The 14,572-nt window shown below is 47.6% G+C and overlaps 1 protein-coding gene across 1 annotated transcript in view; it reads left to right on the forward strand.

Annotated features, from left to right (window-relative positions):
* Nucleotides 1-2,385: 2,385 nt before the first annotated feature.
* The window catches only part of LOC105917595 (spectrin beta chain, non-erythrocytic 1), a 102,182-nt gene continuing 89,995 nt past the window's right edge, over nt 2,386-14,572 (forward strand). Inside the window, exon 1 of the mRNA XM_036126326.1 lies at nt 2,386-2,486. The gene's annotated coding sequence lies outside the window, so the exon portion shown is untranslated. The remainder of the gene's footprint in view (nt 2,487-14,572) is intronic.

The following is a 14,572-nucleotide window of genomic DNA, read 5'->3' on the forward strand; positions in this document are numbered from 1 at the left end:
CACCAGCTTGGTTGCTTCAGTTTGGCATCATCCTCCCTCTGCAGCCTCTCCTCCTCCTCATCTCAGGGACGCTTCATTTATCTCACCCTGCAGCCCACAGGGGCGGGGACAGCAGAAAAGCAGCGTCACAGATCCAGAGCTGCTTATGGAGAACGTTCTGTGGGGTCTGTGGAGTCTGACTCGTATAAAACAGCAGATCCGATTCAGTTTCATAAAACTGCAGGAAATGTTTTACTGAAATAAAGATGTGAAAATATTCCCACATTTGGACTAAATCTGCTTTTCTCAGATTTAAACTGGATGTAAAATCAGAAGTTTATTAAAACAACAACAGGTATAAACGACCGGTTTAGGGAGGATAAACTGACCTCTGACCTCTGACCCAGCTGTTTGCTCCATGTTTCCATGGAAACCAGTGTTGGTGCGGGTTTGAATCCCGTCCTGCTGCAGCCTCCTCTGTGTTTGGCAGGTTTTAGTCTCATTTTTGTGGAGGCGTTTAAATGCTTTATGGAAAATATCTGAAGGATTATTGGTTTAAATGGTAGCACTGTTGCTATGGAAACCCTTTACAATAAGATCCGAATTACAGCTCTGGGATTATGAAAATCATTTAGACGTTTGGCAGTTTTTTTTTTAGCTTTTAGTGTTTCTTTTTTTTAAAGGGATTTTTTTCCATATTGAGGCGTTTTGGTTCTGAGAGTTTTACTAAAACCCAACATCCAGTTTGTCAGTACATCAGAATATTTCATCAAACCCAGAAACATGAATCCAGAAATGTGGACCCAATGAACAGCAGGTCCATGTTCTGTTCAGAACCAGAGTACCGGGTCTGGGCTCCTTTTACCTGAATGCAGCGTGGCATGGAGGAGATCAGGCTGTGGTTCTGCTGAGCGGTTCTGCTGCCTTCAGGTCATCTGGATCATTGGTTCTGGTGTCTCTCATCTTCCTCTGGACAACACTCCACAGGTTCTCTACGTGGTTCTGGTCAGGCCGGCCAGTAGAGAACAGAACCACCTTTGTCACTGAACCAGGTTCTGGTACCTTTGGCGGTGTGGGTCGGTACCAGGTCCAGCTGGAGAATAAAACCAGCAGAGGGGAGCAGGAAGAGCTTCAGAAGGTTCTGCTGGATGGCTGCATTCACTGTGGACTTCAGAAGATCCAGTGGACCAGAACCAGCAGACGACACGGCGTCCCAAAAACTTCACACCGGACCAGAACCACTGTGGATTCTGGACCTCTGCACTCCTCCTCCAGACTCTGGATCCTAGATCTCCAAATTAAATGAAGTTTGCTTTAAGCTGAAAACAGAACCTCGGACCTCTGAGCAACGGTCCGGTTCTGTTTCTTCTCTCTGCTTCAGGAGAGGTTAAACACAAGGAATGGTACCGTTTCAGCCCGTGTTCTGGACCCGCCTGGGTCTGGTGGTTCTGGAAGCTCTGAGTGCAGCTGCAGAACACTTCTTCAGAGTCTCCTCCAGACTCCTGAGAGAACTTCTCTCCACCAGAGCGATGGTCAAAGTTCCCTTTAACTTCATGAAAATACAGATTTATATTGCATTTTTTAGATATTGTCAATTTTAAATCTAAATAAATACAAGTATGTTTTTTTAGAGGAAGAACAATGAAATAAAATAAATGTATAGATGGAGCTCACTGGTGGGTTTGGCTGTTTTTAGAACCGCCTCATTGCACCACATGTGGCCTTCAGGTCAGCCTCCATCAGATCCTCCAGGTTGGTGAGAAAGTTTCCTCTCTAAGGAAACCCAGCAGGTTGCATCAAGTCTCTCCAAGCAGCATTCACTCCTCCTGAAAGAGCGTAGAGCCACAGTGGACAGTCGTCTGCATTGTTGATGGCTTTGCAGCAATCCCTCATACTGAGCATGCATGAAGCGACAGTGGAGAGGAAAACTCCCCTTTAACAGGGAGGAGAACCTCCAGCAGAACCAGAACCAGGCTCAGTGTGAACGCTCATCTACAGTTTTTCCTTCCACCAAACTTTCCTGTCAGATGTTTACATCCAGCCCTGATTAAAGAGCTCTAATCATCTTAACTCCTGGTGTGGAGACTGCCATCAGGTCAGCTCTCTCCCTCTGACTGCAGGGACCATAATGACGAATAATAATCTATTCCTCCTGGTCTGAAGTGATGGCCTCATTAATGTGGGAGTTTGGGGTTTTTACAGCTTTAAGGCAGAATCACAACCACAGAGTTACTGAAACAACGCAACATTTTCACTGATTCCCAAAAATCTGGAGTGTGAGCCTGAGGGCGGTGCAGCCCGGTGAGCAAACCGAGCGCTCCTTCCGCTGCAGTGTGCGCCGCGCTGGGGGCGGGGTGAAGAAGAGGAGGAGGAGGAGGAAGAGGAGGAGGAGGAGTGGAGCCCTGCTCTCTCTCTCTGCTGCCTTGTTTTTGCTCCGAGCCTCCAGCAGCCAGGCCGTCCGTCCTTCACTCCGAGCGGGACTTCAGAGCGCTTCAGCCGGCCTCCAGGTGAGCGTCAGCCCGCTGCGGCGGGTCGTGGTGTCCGTGTCTCTGCGTGGATCGGTCCTGCGTGTCCGTGGGGCTCAGGTGTTTCCACGCGCTGCGGCTGTAGTGCTGCTTAGATGGTGCAGCATCAAGGATCACCTGTGGGAGGCTGGTGGAGCTGCGGCTCCTCCCCCGCTGCTGGTCCTGGTTCTGGTCCTGGTTCTGGTTCTCCTGGTTCTGGTTCTGGTTCTGGTTCTCCTGGTTCTGGTTCTCCTGGTTCTGGTTCTGGTTCTGGTTGAAGTCCGCAGCGCTTCTCTGCTCTGACCTTCTTGTCTGTGGAGCTGCAGGCGTGGTTCTCCTCTCTGACCTCAGAACAAAAACACCAGACTCTGCTGGAGCCTCCTTCATCCCTCCTGCTCCTCTCGGAACCATGTAGTCTTCCTCCTCTGGGCTTTGGGTCAGCAGTCCTTCAGGTTCTGACCCGGTCCAGATGCTCCTGCTGGGAAGTTTGAGGCGTTTTCTGGTGGCGCAGACCCTGATTTCTGGTCCTGTGGAGTCATTATGTAACCAGATCCAGGCTGGACCCCCCCCCCTCCTCCTCCTCTTCCTCTTCCTCCTCTTCCTCCTCTGTTCTTTCCATAATCTGCTTTTTTCACTTATCTGCTCACTTCTTGTCTTTCTCTCTCCTCACATTCTTCCCTTCATCTTCCCCCTTTCCCCCAGTTTCCCCTTGATCTTCCTCCTCCTCCTCCTCCCAGCAGTGGGAACAATCAGTAACTTGTTGCCACTCCTCTGAAATGTCTCAGGGAGGTGTTGGTTTGTCCTCCTCATCCTCTGCAGTCAAACCAGAGCCATGAAGTCACAACCTCAGCTTGTTGCTGGTTGGGTTCTCCGTTCTGACGGTTCTGACGGTTCTCTCTTCAGCGTTCCTGCTGCTGTGACAGGAACCTGTTCTCCGCAGGTTCTCAGAACCCCCCAGCGGTACTTCTCTGATGTTTTGTCGACTCATCAGAACTTCAGTCCTGGCAGAGGTCTGACTGCTGGACTTTTACAGTTTCCTGCAGAGAACTAAACCAGCTGCCCCCCCTCCCTCTCCCTCTCCCCCTCCCTCTCCCTCTCCCCATCGTCCATAAAGCCCGCTGGGCTCTGATTGGTCCATCTGGACCGCACAGGCTCCGCCCCAAACGTTTTAAAGCCTTTTAATGGATCCAAACTCCACTGAGCTGCATGAGTCGACATTTTAGGACGTTTTTTTTTTGTAAAATTATTTACAAAAAAACTAACTTAAAAACATTTTATAGATGGAGACAACCAAAAACCTCCAATAGAAACTTTAACATTAATTAGTTTTATTCAGAATAAATGTGATTGTTGGTATTTAACCTTTAAAACACGTCAGAGTTGAACTGAACACGGTTCCCAAACCATCAGCTGTTACGGTTGGGTTCTGGATCATTCTGGGTCCGTTCGGTTCCGTTTATCCTGGATCTGTTTGATCCAGCTGAACACATCGCTTTAGTTTAGCCTGTTTGAAGGATTTCTGGCTCATGGGGATAAAAACCAACAAACTGGTTAGTGACGTTCTGCCGTACTCCCTGACCTCTGAGTGACCTCAGGAATGAAGTCTACCTGGATCAGCCAGGTTCAGGTGATCAGACCGACCCTGACTGACCTCCTGCTGCTGGAGCTGAAGCTGATCAGGGCTCCATCTGAATGCCCTAAATAACACCTCCTACCTCCTAGTTCCTGTTCCTAGTTCCTAGCTCCTGTTCCTAGTTCCTAGCTCCTATCTCCTTAAGGGTTCTTAGCGTCGGTAAGGGTCGTTTGAAGATCTAGATCAGCCCTGGGTGGAGGTCCATCTAGAGGTCCATCTGGTCAGCCATTGGCTAGCAGAGGGGAAGCCCCGCCCACCAGTCAGTCCTGCCTGATTGTGGCACTGAATCGGCTCTAGAACGTTCTGGAACCGTGACTTGCTCCCACCTCGGTTCCTCTAACAGGGTTCTGGCGGGTCAGAGGTCCGGTGGAGGAGATGCAGGTCCAGCTCAGAGAAGCTGCTGGGATGCAGAGAGAAACCCGATCCATAGATCATCAGGTCCGCTGCAGCTGTCCCTGTTCTAATACCGGCTATTATTAACCTCAGCGCTCCGGTTCTGCTGCTGCTCCGGTTCTGTTGCTGCTCACGGTTCTGCTGCTGCTCCGGTTCTGTTACTGCTCCGGTTCTGTTACTGCTCACGGTTCTGTTACTGCTCACGGTTCTGTTACTGCTCCGGTTCTGCTGGTGCTGAAGGAGACTTCCCGTCCCCCATCAGAACTTGTGGTGCCAGGACTTTACCTGGACATGACAAACGGAGCATTTATAGATCCAGTTCAGTTAAAAGCAACTGGATCACGACCAGAACCTGATTTGGACCTGATGGAGACGTCCTGAGGATCCAGAACCTGTTGTGGTTCTGCTGGAACAGGTTTGGATCCTCGCAGTGAGACCAGAGGTCCAGTTCTTCTTCTCTGGTTTATTCTGTGTGAGTTCTGGTACCGGCTCTGAGCTCATGGGTCCACGGCGCCGTTGACACGCCCCGCTGACTGGGATTGGTTCTGCTGGGTCATGTGATCAGAGACTGGACCGGAACCGGTAGAGACCTGAGGAGCGTTTATGAATCAGTTTATATAAAAACATGAAATCTGAGAGTTTTAATGACAGAACCATTGGGTTCTGGTGGTTCTGATGGTTCTGGTGGTTCTGATGGTTCTGGTGGTTCTGGTTCTGGTTATTTAACACACGCCTCATGAACCCATGAAAAGCTCAGATCCAGATTCTCCCTCAGACGTAATAAATTAAACGTTGAACCAGTTCTGAAGGAGTTCTTGGTGCCGAGGCGTGAAGCGGATCAGAACCGACCCGTTCCAGCTCCAAGCTGAGCTGCTGTACTGTCAGAATCCAGGACAAAGTTCTCAGGTTCTGGAGCAGGTTCTGAAGGTTCTGTCTGTCTGGGCGAGGCAGAAAACGGAGGTAAAGTTCTGATTGTTGCTGGACCGGCCTCCATGTTTGGACCAGAACTAAAGGAGGGGCTCAGAATGTTCTGAGGAGGAGGAGGAGGAGGAGGAGAGGAGGAGAGGAGGAGAGGAGGAGGAGGAGGAGAGGAGGAGGAGGAGGAGGAGGAGAGGAAGGGGACAGGGAGGAGGAGGAGGAGGAGGAGGAGGTATGCGTGGGAGAGGGAGGAACCAGGAGTGAAAGGAGCGGTGATCCTCAGGGAGGAAGTGGGTCGAAGGAGAAGGAGGAACGTTTTCAGCCTCTGAGTTCTGGAACCAGAGGTTCTCCTGAGGTTCTGCTGAGGTTCTGCTGAGGTTCTCCTGCTGGACGCGGTTCTCCACAGCAGAACTTCAAATCAGATAAAAATAAAATCAAATTATCATCTGGAAGCAGATTTATGAATTCTGGATTAAAACTAAAACATTTAAAACTAAACGTCTGAAAATGTTATGAAAATATTTTTTATTCTAACTTTATAGATTTTATGTTTTAAACTTTTTTTAAAGTTAATTTCACACTTGATCCGGTTAAAATGAATAAATGTTTAATTTGGAGGCTTTTGAAGACACATCAGAAAACATTAAAATATAAATATGCACTAAAAACATGAGATTAATAAATGACGTTACCATGGTGAAAATAAAATAAAGAAGGATTGTTCAGATTAAATGAAATGTTTTAAAGCTGAACAGGAAGAATTAGAGAAAAGAACGTTTTAGATAAAGTTACCAGGATTAATCCAACAGCGGTTCTGATCCGGAGGTTTTGGTTCTGACCCGTTTCTGGGATGTTCTGGGTGGGAAACGGATCAGAACCTTCTTATCAGGGAGGTTCTGGTATGTTGGTGGTTCTGCTTCTTCTCACCGCTGATAGTGGAACCGGGTCACCCCCCCCCCCTCGTCCATGTCAGGTTCTGCTATCTCAGAGGTTCTGGTTCAGGTACCAAAGATCTCCTCAGGAGACTGGAGGGTTCTGGGTTATGTTCTGTTTCTGGACCTCATCAGAACATTAATCAGAACCTCTGAGGAGAATCTGCAGCTTTGACTGAATCAGTGTGTCTCAGGTGGTTCTGGAGGTCCAAACATGGTTCTGAGACATTTGGCACACTTGGACCTATTGGAGGACTCACTGCAGACCAAAGGTGATGCAGCAGAACCAAAACGGGTCGGGTTAACGAGCTGACCGTCACACAAACTGGATTTAACTGGAAATAATGTCAGAACCATGGAGACCAGGACAGGAAATGAAAGCGGCGCCGCTGCCTCTGGGCCGGAGACCAGTGGACCGTCTGTGGACCCACAGCTGGATCAGAACTGCACAGAACTGTTCCAGTGAACCCACCAGAACCGACCCGACTCGGCTGTATTTCTGTAAGAAACGCCTCAGTTGGCATTTAAAGACTCAAAATACGACAAAACAATAAAAGCAAAAATATTATAAAGCAAAAAAGAGCAGAGAGAGAACAACATCTCAAACTGGGTCAGAACCAGAGAGGAGCTTTAAAAGCAGAAAGCGGGCCTGGTGTTCTTTGTTCTTTGTTCTGTGGTTCTGGTGAGAAGGCAGTAGAACCGTGGAGAACCTCCGGTTCTCTGAACGACTGATAAGAACCGATCTGGTGACCCGAAGGAACCACAGCACAGGTCTGAGCGGTACTGGAACAGAACCAGGCAGGTTCTGTTCCGTATAGTTCTGTTGGTAAATGTAACTAGAATGTGAAGCAAACCGGACCAAAGACTGGACCTGGGTCCGGTTTAGGCGGTACTGAAAGCTTTTGGACTGAGGATTACCAGAATCTGTGTCTAATGAAGGACGATCCACTTCAGGTTTCTACCGGATCTGATCCGGTTCCCAACAGAACACAGTCAGAACTCCAGAACCTGATGTTTTTATGAAGATCACAGAACCTAAACAGACAAATCTCCGGTTCTCAGTTTATCCAGAGAGTTTAATCTAGAATTGGAGCCAGAACCCAGTTCCTGCTGTTCTGCTCCACAGTGGTTCTGTTAGGTTCTCCGGACCTGTTCTGGTTCTGCCTGTTACTGACCGGATCGCAGCGTTTAACTTGAGTTAAACTGGAGCTTCTTGTCGGGTTTAAGGTCCGGTTGAGGTTCTTCAGCTCATGTTCTCTGGTTTGTTGGAGTTCTGGACCTGAACTGGTTCTGTTCAGTTATTAGAAGAAAACATGAACCCGATCACTCTGGTCCATATTTAACTCTTTCTAAAACTGTTATTTAATAGATTTCCTAGAACAGCGGGTCTGGTGACGAGTTTCTCTGCAGAACGTATTAAGGTCGTCGTCATGGTGACCCTGAGGAACCCAAACGGTTCTGATTCATTTAGATCTTTATTAATCTGAGACGACAATAAAATGTGATTTATTTTAGACAAACATTCTGGATTTAGGAAGAGGAGCAGGAGTCTGTAGCTGTGGGTGGAAGAAGCTTCTCTGTTTGGATCATCAGACTTCTTCCTCCTCCTCTTCCTCCTCCTCCTCCTCTTCCTCCTCCTCCTCTTCCTCCTCCTCTTCCTCCTCCTGGGAGCCCAGCCGTTTCCTTCAGCCGGTTCCTTCAGCCAGGCTTACGTCAGTCAGCTCCACCCAGCCTCCATGACTTCATCCCAGGAGCTCCTCAGATGTTCTGCTGTCCTCCAGGAGCAGCTGCTGCCTCGTTCCTCCTGGTTCCCCGTTAGTTTCTGAGGAACCAGGATGAAGATCAGATGGAGTCCAGAATCTTTGGTTCTTGTGATTTGTCAGCAGGAGGAGATGCAGGGATCTGCAGCAGAGGATCTCCTGAGTCACTGCAGCAGCGCTCAGACATCAGGATGCTGGTGTGACGGAGCTTTACAGCCACAAATACCCGCTGACACACTCGGCATGCTGGGAAATATCTGTGGGCTCAGGGCGGGGGGGGGGGGGGGGGGGGGGATGGGTGACCTTGGTGCTCCTGGGCCCGCTGGGAGCCGGCATCTGTTTCAGTTTACCGTCAGCGGGGAACGCTGCGCTCTGATTGGACGCTGTGTGATAAACGGCCTGTTTTCCTTTAAATCAGCGTTAAAACTGGATTTTCCCTTTTAGAGACATCAGTCTGCCTTTGGTCCACTAGGTGCTGCTTCTAAAAAGAACTAAAAACAAGTTAAAAACCTTTAAAGGAGTGTATTAGAGCAGGTAAATAAGATTATCTGCCAATGGAATAAGATTTTATGCTCTTAAAACAGGAACAACTCATCTCCATCATCTGATTTTAAGTGCAGTAAATCTAATTATCTTATTTTAGGGGTAAAAACTCAGATCACCTTATTTACCTCAGATCATCAGTCTGATTCTGATTACCTGCTCAGGTTAAGGACAGATACACTCATTTCATGAAGATGTGACTTACATTTAGTTCCTTTTTCCTGTGGAGCCTACATATTCAGCTGCAGTCCTGGTAATATTTAACCAGAACCGCCTAAAGTTCATCATCTGAGGAGATCATAAAGCTCTTCAGATTTTTTACAGTGTTTTTAAAACAGAGCGAAGCAGAAGAACTCGTGACTCTGAGTCGTTTCTGTCACTGTTTCTGCTGAGGTCCATCATTTCTCCATAACTGCAGCTACAGCAGAAAGCTCCAGTTTTCTCTCTGGAGACGATCTAGTCTGGATCTGATCCAGGTTCTAGCAGGGTTCTGGTCCGACCTGAACACATTCCCTCCATTGTTACCAGCCGGTGGTTCTGGTGCTGCTGGGCTGGGTTCCTCTGACATGAAGCTGGGAATGATGGTCCTGCTTCTCTATGACGGTCTCCTCTGTCCTGAAGTTTTGACTTTAATCCAGCTTTATAAACTCAGCCTGTCATGAACTTTGACCTCTAACCTGCTGGCTGAGGCAGGTCTGAGATGCAGCTGGAATATCAGAACCATGATGGCAGAACCTCCTCCCTCTGGTCCAGGAAGCCGGACCTCAGCCTGACCACAGTGTCCCATTAAGGCTCTTTGTTTCCTAAAGGAAGCTGACAGATTTATGAGATTAGATGTGATGGCCCACAATGCACTGCGGCATGAGCCGGACAGGGTGGGGGGGTTGGATCGGAGCCGGGATGAGATGAAGGGATAACGGGCTCCATCAGTCAAGCTTAAGCTATGGATGAGCTTTGGTAAATCTGATTTATGGAAGTTATTTTGCAGCTGATTCCTGTGAATGTTGTTCATCTGCTGCTGCTCATTAAATCCACGTTTCTGCTGAGGTTATACAGAAATGATGTTAAATCACGTCAGAAATATTCTTAAAGAGCAGAAATGACAACAAAGCTGAGACTGAACTGGTTAAACATAAAATAACCCGAGGTTAACCTGGAAAAATATAAATAATATTTCCACGTAGTGCAGCTGACAGATCTCTTTTTTTATCATTGAAATAACAAAGTAAATGCTTATTTTAGTGGATTTGGACTCAACTTCGTCTTGATGCACTTCGTCGTGCATAGCCACGTTATTAGATTTTTTTTTATTATTTCTGAATCAATAGCTCACTCTGGTTGCATACAAAGTTTTTAGGAAAGTTTATCACACCTTGTTGGTGTATTAGTTGTTATTTTTGTGTTTTATGCTTTGATTTCGCTCAATTTGTTAGTAAATACAGCATTTCATGTTCATTTTTTAATAACAGAGGAAGTACGTACTGCACATGTGCAGCAGGGGTTAAAACAAGGAAGCGGCTAACGGCTATTAGCATCTCCAGGTGAAACGCTGAAGAAAGGTCCAGTATTCTGTGAAAAAGACTGGAATGTTGCTGGGAATACAGTTATGAACATTGATGTTCACTGAAGCAGACGCTATTATGATAGTTCTGTGATACTGCCACTAGAGGGCGCCACGTCTGTTTATATCTGCTAATCATGCCCAGTGCTGAGGCTATTTATCCACAAAAAGGACCATGAAACATTATCAGGATGGAGGCTTGGTGTATATAACCTTATATTATCATGATCAAACGGTTTTTGGTCTTTTTTATAAACATAATTCATAAAAAAATAATAATTTTTGGGCTACATGTTCAACTCTAACTCTCATGGTGTGGGACGGGAACAGGAGTACAGGAACACGTTAGCGCCCCCTCATGTTCCTGCGTGGAACCTCAACAGCAGTTATTCAGAAACTCCACAGCTACCAGGATTTATGTTAAAGCTCAGACCTGTTTAAAGTATTTTATTAGTTTTATTAGCATGATGCTATTTCCTGTTGTATGACATCATCCCAGAAAGACCCTGAGCCTCCAAGCTGGAGCTACAGCTGCAGACGTTCCTCTGAGATGAGACCCACATCCCAGCGTGGAACGTTCTCAGGTTCCTCAGGAACGTTTCATCGTTCTTAGTGACTTCCTGCTCAGATATCTGGAGTTTAACATCAGCCGGTCGTCTGAAGGACGAGTGGAAGAGGGAAGAGGACACATCTGGCCGGGCGGGTCACATCTGGCCGGGCGGGTCGAGGTTGGACTGCAGGTCATCTGAGCTGTGAAGACTGCAGGGAGGAGAAGTGGAGCGAGGGAAGTGTTGGAGGAGGATGGGTGGAGGCCCAAGGAAACCAGGGTGGAGCAGAAAGGGGTAATTAGAGGGGAGGAGGGTGTTTATGAGGGAAAACTTGAAGACGGCTTATAAACAGAGCGTTCTGAAGTTTCCTTCTCCTCCAGTTTATTTTCTCCTTTCTCTCATCCTTTCTTCTCCTTCATCTCTCCATCTTCTGCTTTATAATCTGCTGTGCTGCCGTCAGACTGTGGGAACAACCAGTTCTCCTCAGATCCAGCCTCTGGGGACAGAACTCCTCCCATCAGATCTAGTAGCTCTGTGAAGCTGCCTCTCTGGTTCTCCTGCTGCTTTCATGGCTGCTTGTTAACAGGATGGAGCCATGATGGAGGATTTCTGCTGTTCCTCCACCTGAGACCAGAGTTCACACGCCGTCTGCTCACCTGAAGCCCAGACTGGAGGTAGAACCAACAGATTCACTGGTCCTTTATCCGCTGGTGAAAATCATCGGATCTGACCTCTGAGTGGATCTGATTTCTGATTGGCTCAGGCTGATTATTGGCTCTGGTCGCTGATTGGATCTGGCTGCTAATTGGCTCTGACTGCTGATTGGCTCTAACTGCTGATTGGCTCTAACTGCTGATTGGCTCTAGCTGCTGATTGGCTCTGACCGCTGATTGGCTCTGATTTCTGATTGGCTCTGGCTGCTGATTGGCTCTGGCTGATTATTGGATCTGACGGAGTTCTGAAAACTATTTTACTAAATGCATCAGAACTTAAAACTCCCACTGTTCTAAGTTTAGGGACAAATCAACAGGCAGCCTTTGGTCTGAAGGACCTGTTGTTCTCCAAAGAACAAACTGATCAGTAAAACATGCATCAAGCCTCCAGTCGGTCATGTTCTGGTTCTGGTTCAAGAACTTTTATTGTCAGCATGTGTTACCGTAATGAATGGTAGAAAGGCTCATGATGCTCACAGACAACATAGAACACACAGATACACCAAGACAGATTCTTTTTTTGGAGGTTCTCCTCCCTGTTAAAGGGGAGTTTTCCTCTCCACTGTCGCTTCATGCATGCTCAGTATGAGGGATTGCTGCAAAGCCATCAACAATGCAGACGACTGTCCACTGAATTTAATGAAAGGTCGGGGGGGCAGAACGTGGAGATCGTACTGACAGTTTGTCCCTGATGGAGATGCTTCTCTCTGGTTGATCATGGGTGGATCTTTCTGCAGAGGAGCAGGTTAACATCCAGGCGATTTGGTGAATACTGAAAGTGGAGCAGCATCATGAACACCTTCATGCTGATAACTGGTTACTGAGGATGAGAAAAGTGGAACGTGGTTCTGATCCGGAGCGAAGGAGCCAGAACCAAACTGAAAACATCCGTCCTTCATGCCTACTATATTACTATATAATAATATTATTATTATAATAATAAGGTCATTACTATAGAAATAACTTTAAACATCTGAGGAGTAGAACAGACCGGGCCGGCCCGTTTAACTTGTCCCATGCAGGCTCCTGTAGCTGTGCTGCAGTGTCTGAGGCCCAATGAAAGCTGTTCTCTGGTTCTGTCTGATGGACGGGTCAGGAGGACTTCTGAAGAGTCCTCTTGACCTCTGACCTCTGCTGTAGATGTGGAGCCTTTATTTCTGATGCTTCACATTCCTTTAACCTCTCCTGCTTTCTGTTTAAACCTGGTTCTGACTCCTGCCTGGTGCCACAGATCCTCCTCCTCAGTGGTGACGGAGGAAAAGGAGGTCATCTGCTCCCAGAGGAGCTGCGTCCTCCTTCCAGACCTCCATCTCTGCTTCCTTCAGCCTCGCTGCAACAAAATGTCCTTTCCTGGGTTCTGCAGCTCTGCCGCCCACGCTGCTGCTGCTGCTGCTCTGCATGATCCGCTCTGCAGAGAGGAAGCAGCGTCTGCTCACCAGGACGGCCTGGTTCTGGACCAGAACTCTGATTCTGTGGAAAATCACAGTCTGTTAGGGAGGTTCTGGAGTCGGTCTGAGCTCTCTGTTGGTTCTGTTGAGGTTCTTGCTTGATCTTCTCATCTCGTCGTCTTGTCTGGGTCCAGGTCTTTCCTCCGGGTCAGAGGGAGTTCAGCTCCTCCCGTTAATTTGGTCCGTTTTGTCTGAAAGGTCGTGGATCGGCGCTGGAAGAACTCTGTCATCAGACGCAGAGAGAGCTTCTTTCAGAACCTAACGTGATTAGAATGAGTCAGAGCAGAACCGGGCTGGTGTCGCCGGCCCGCGTTCCTGCCGTCTGCAGCCACAATCGACCCGTCTGTGCGCTCCGACGTACACTGGAGACGCTCTGACCCGCTCTGACCCGCTCTGACATCTGGAACATCTGGACTTCCCAGAAGGCCTCTGGGCCTCAGAGCTGACGGGAAAGTCCTGCTGAGGATGAAGATGTTCTGTTGACGAAGGTCTCCTCTAAGGTCAGGAGCGGTTCTGGAGAAGTTCTGGAAAACCTGCAGAGGGACGATTCAGCTGTAAACGATGAAGATTAACGCTGAAGATGATCGACTGACCCTGAAAAGCTGTAGTTGGGCTGCAGGTGGTTCTGGACCGGTCCAGACTCAGGTTAGAGGTTAAAGACTTTTCTAACGTCTTCATTGGGAGACCCTGGTGATGATGATGATGAAGATGATGATTATGATGAAGGCTCTTTTATTCAAAGGTTTTTCCACATTTTTAACCATAACTGTGTATTACACTGCAAAATGGAACTAAAAGTAAGTACATTTTTCTTAAAATTAGTATATTTTCCTTGATTTGAGCAGATAAATAAGACTATTTGCCAATGGAATAAGATTTAAAATAAGAACATTTGATCTCCATCACCTTATTTCAAGTGCATGATATCTAATTTATCTTATTTTAGGGGTAAAATTACATATTCTACTGGCAAATAGTCTTATTTACCTGCTCAAATCAAGGGAAATATATTAATTTTGAGAAAATTGTACTTATTACAGGAACCTCCCAGTTCTGGACCTGACTATAAAGTCTTATATAACTCTGGCTGTATATAGCAGCAGGTGGGTTCTGACAGAACTTCCTGTATCTGGACCTATCAGAGGTCCAGAACCTGTGGGTCTTTCTTCAGGTCAAAGCATTCCTGGAAAGTCTGCTGGAAACAAAGGAGCGGTTTTCTGTGAGGATTCCTGGGTCCGTTCATAGCAGAATCAAAGCCGGCGGTCCGGTTCTGGTTGTCCCGGCCCGTCTGCTGGTTCTGAGGGAGGACGCGTGTTTGTTAGTACGGGGGGGGCGGCCCGGCCCGGCCCGGCAGGGAGGCTGTTGTTGGCCTCGGTTGCATAATGGCAGGAAAAGCAGCGGGAGAGTTCTGACCCGGAGGGCTGGGAGGAGTTCTGACAGAACCAAGGAAAACCCAGACAGGTTCAGTGGTTTCCAGGGAACCCAGAATCAGAGTTGAATTAAAAACATCAGAGTAATAATTCTGGAGGTTCTGACCCGGCAGCCGCAGAGGCTTCATGGTTGCTGAGTAATTTGGACTTCAAATGCAAAATAAGAGAAGAACTAAATGATAAAAGACTGAGTTAGATTTTTGAAACTTG

Source organism: Fundulus heteroclitus, chromosome 22, assembly GCF_011125445.2.
Source record: "Fundulus heteroclitus isolate FHET01 chromosome 22, MU-UCD_Fhet_4.1, whole genome shotgun sequence".
Taxonomy (NCBI): domain Eukaryota; kingdom Metazoa; phylum Chordata; class Actinopteri; order Cyprinodontiformes; family Fundulidae; genus Fundulus; species Fundulus heteroclitus.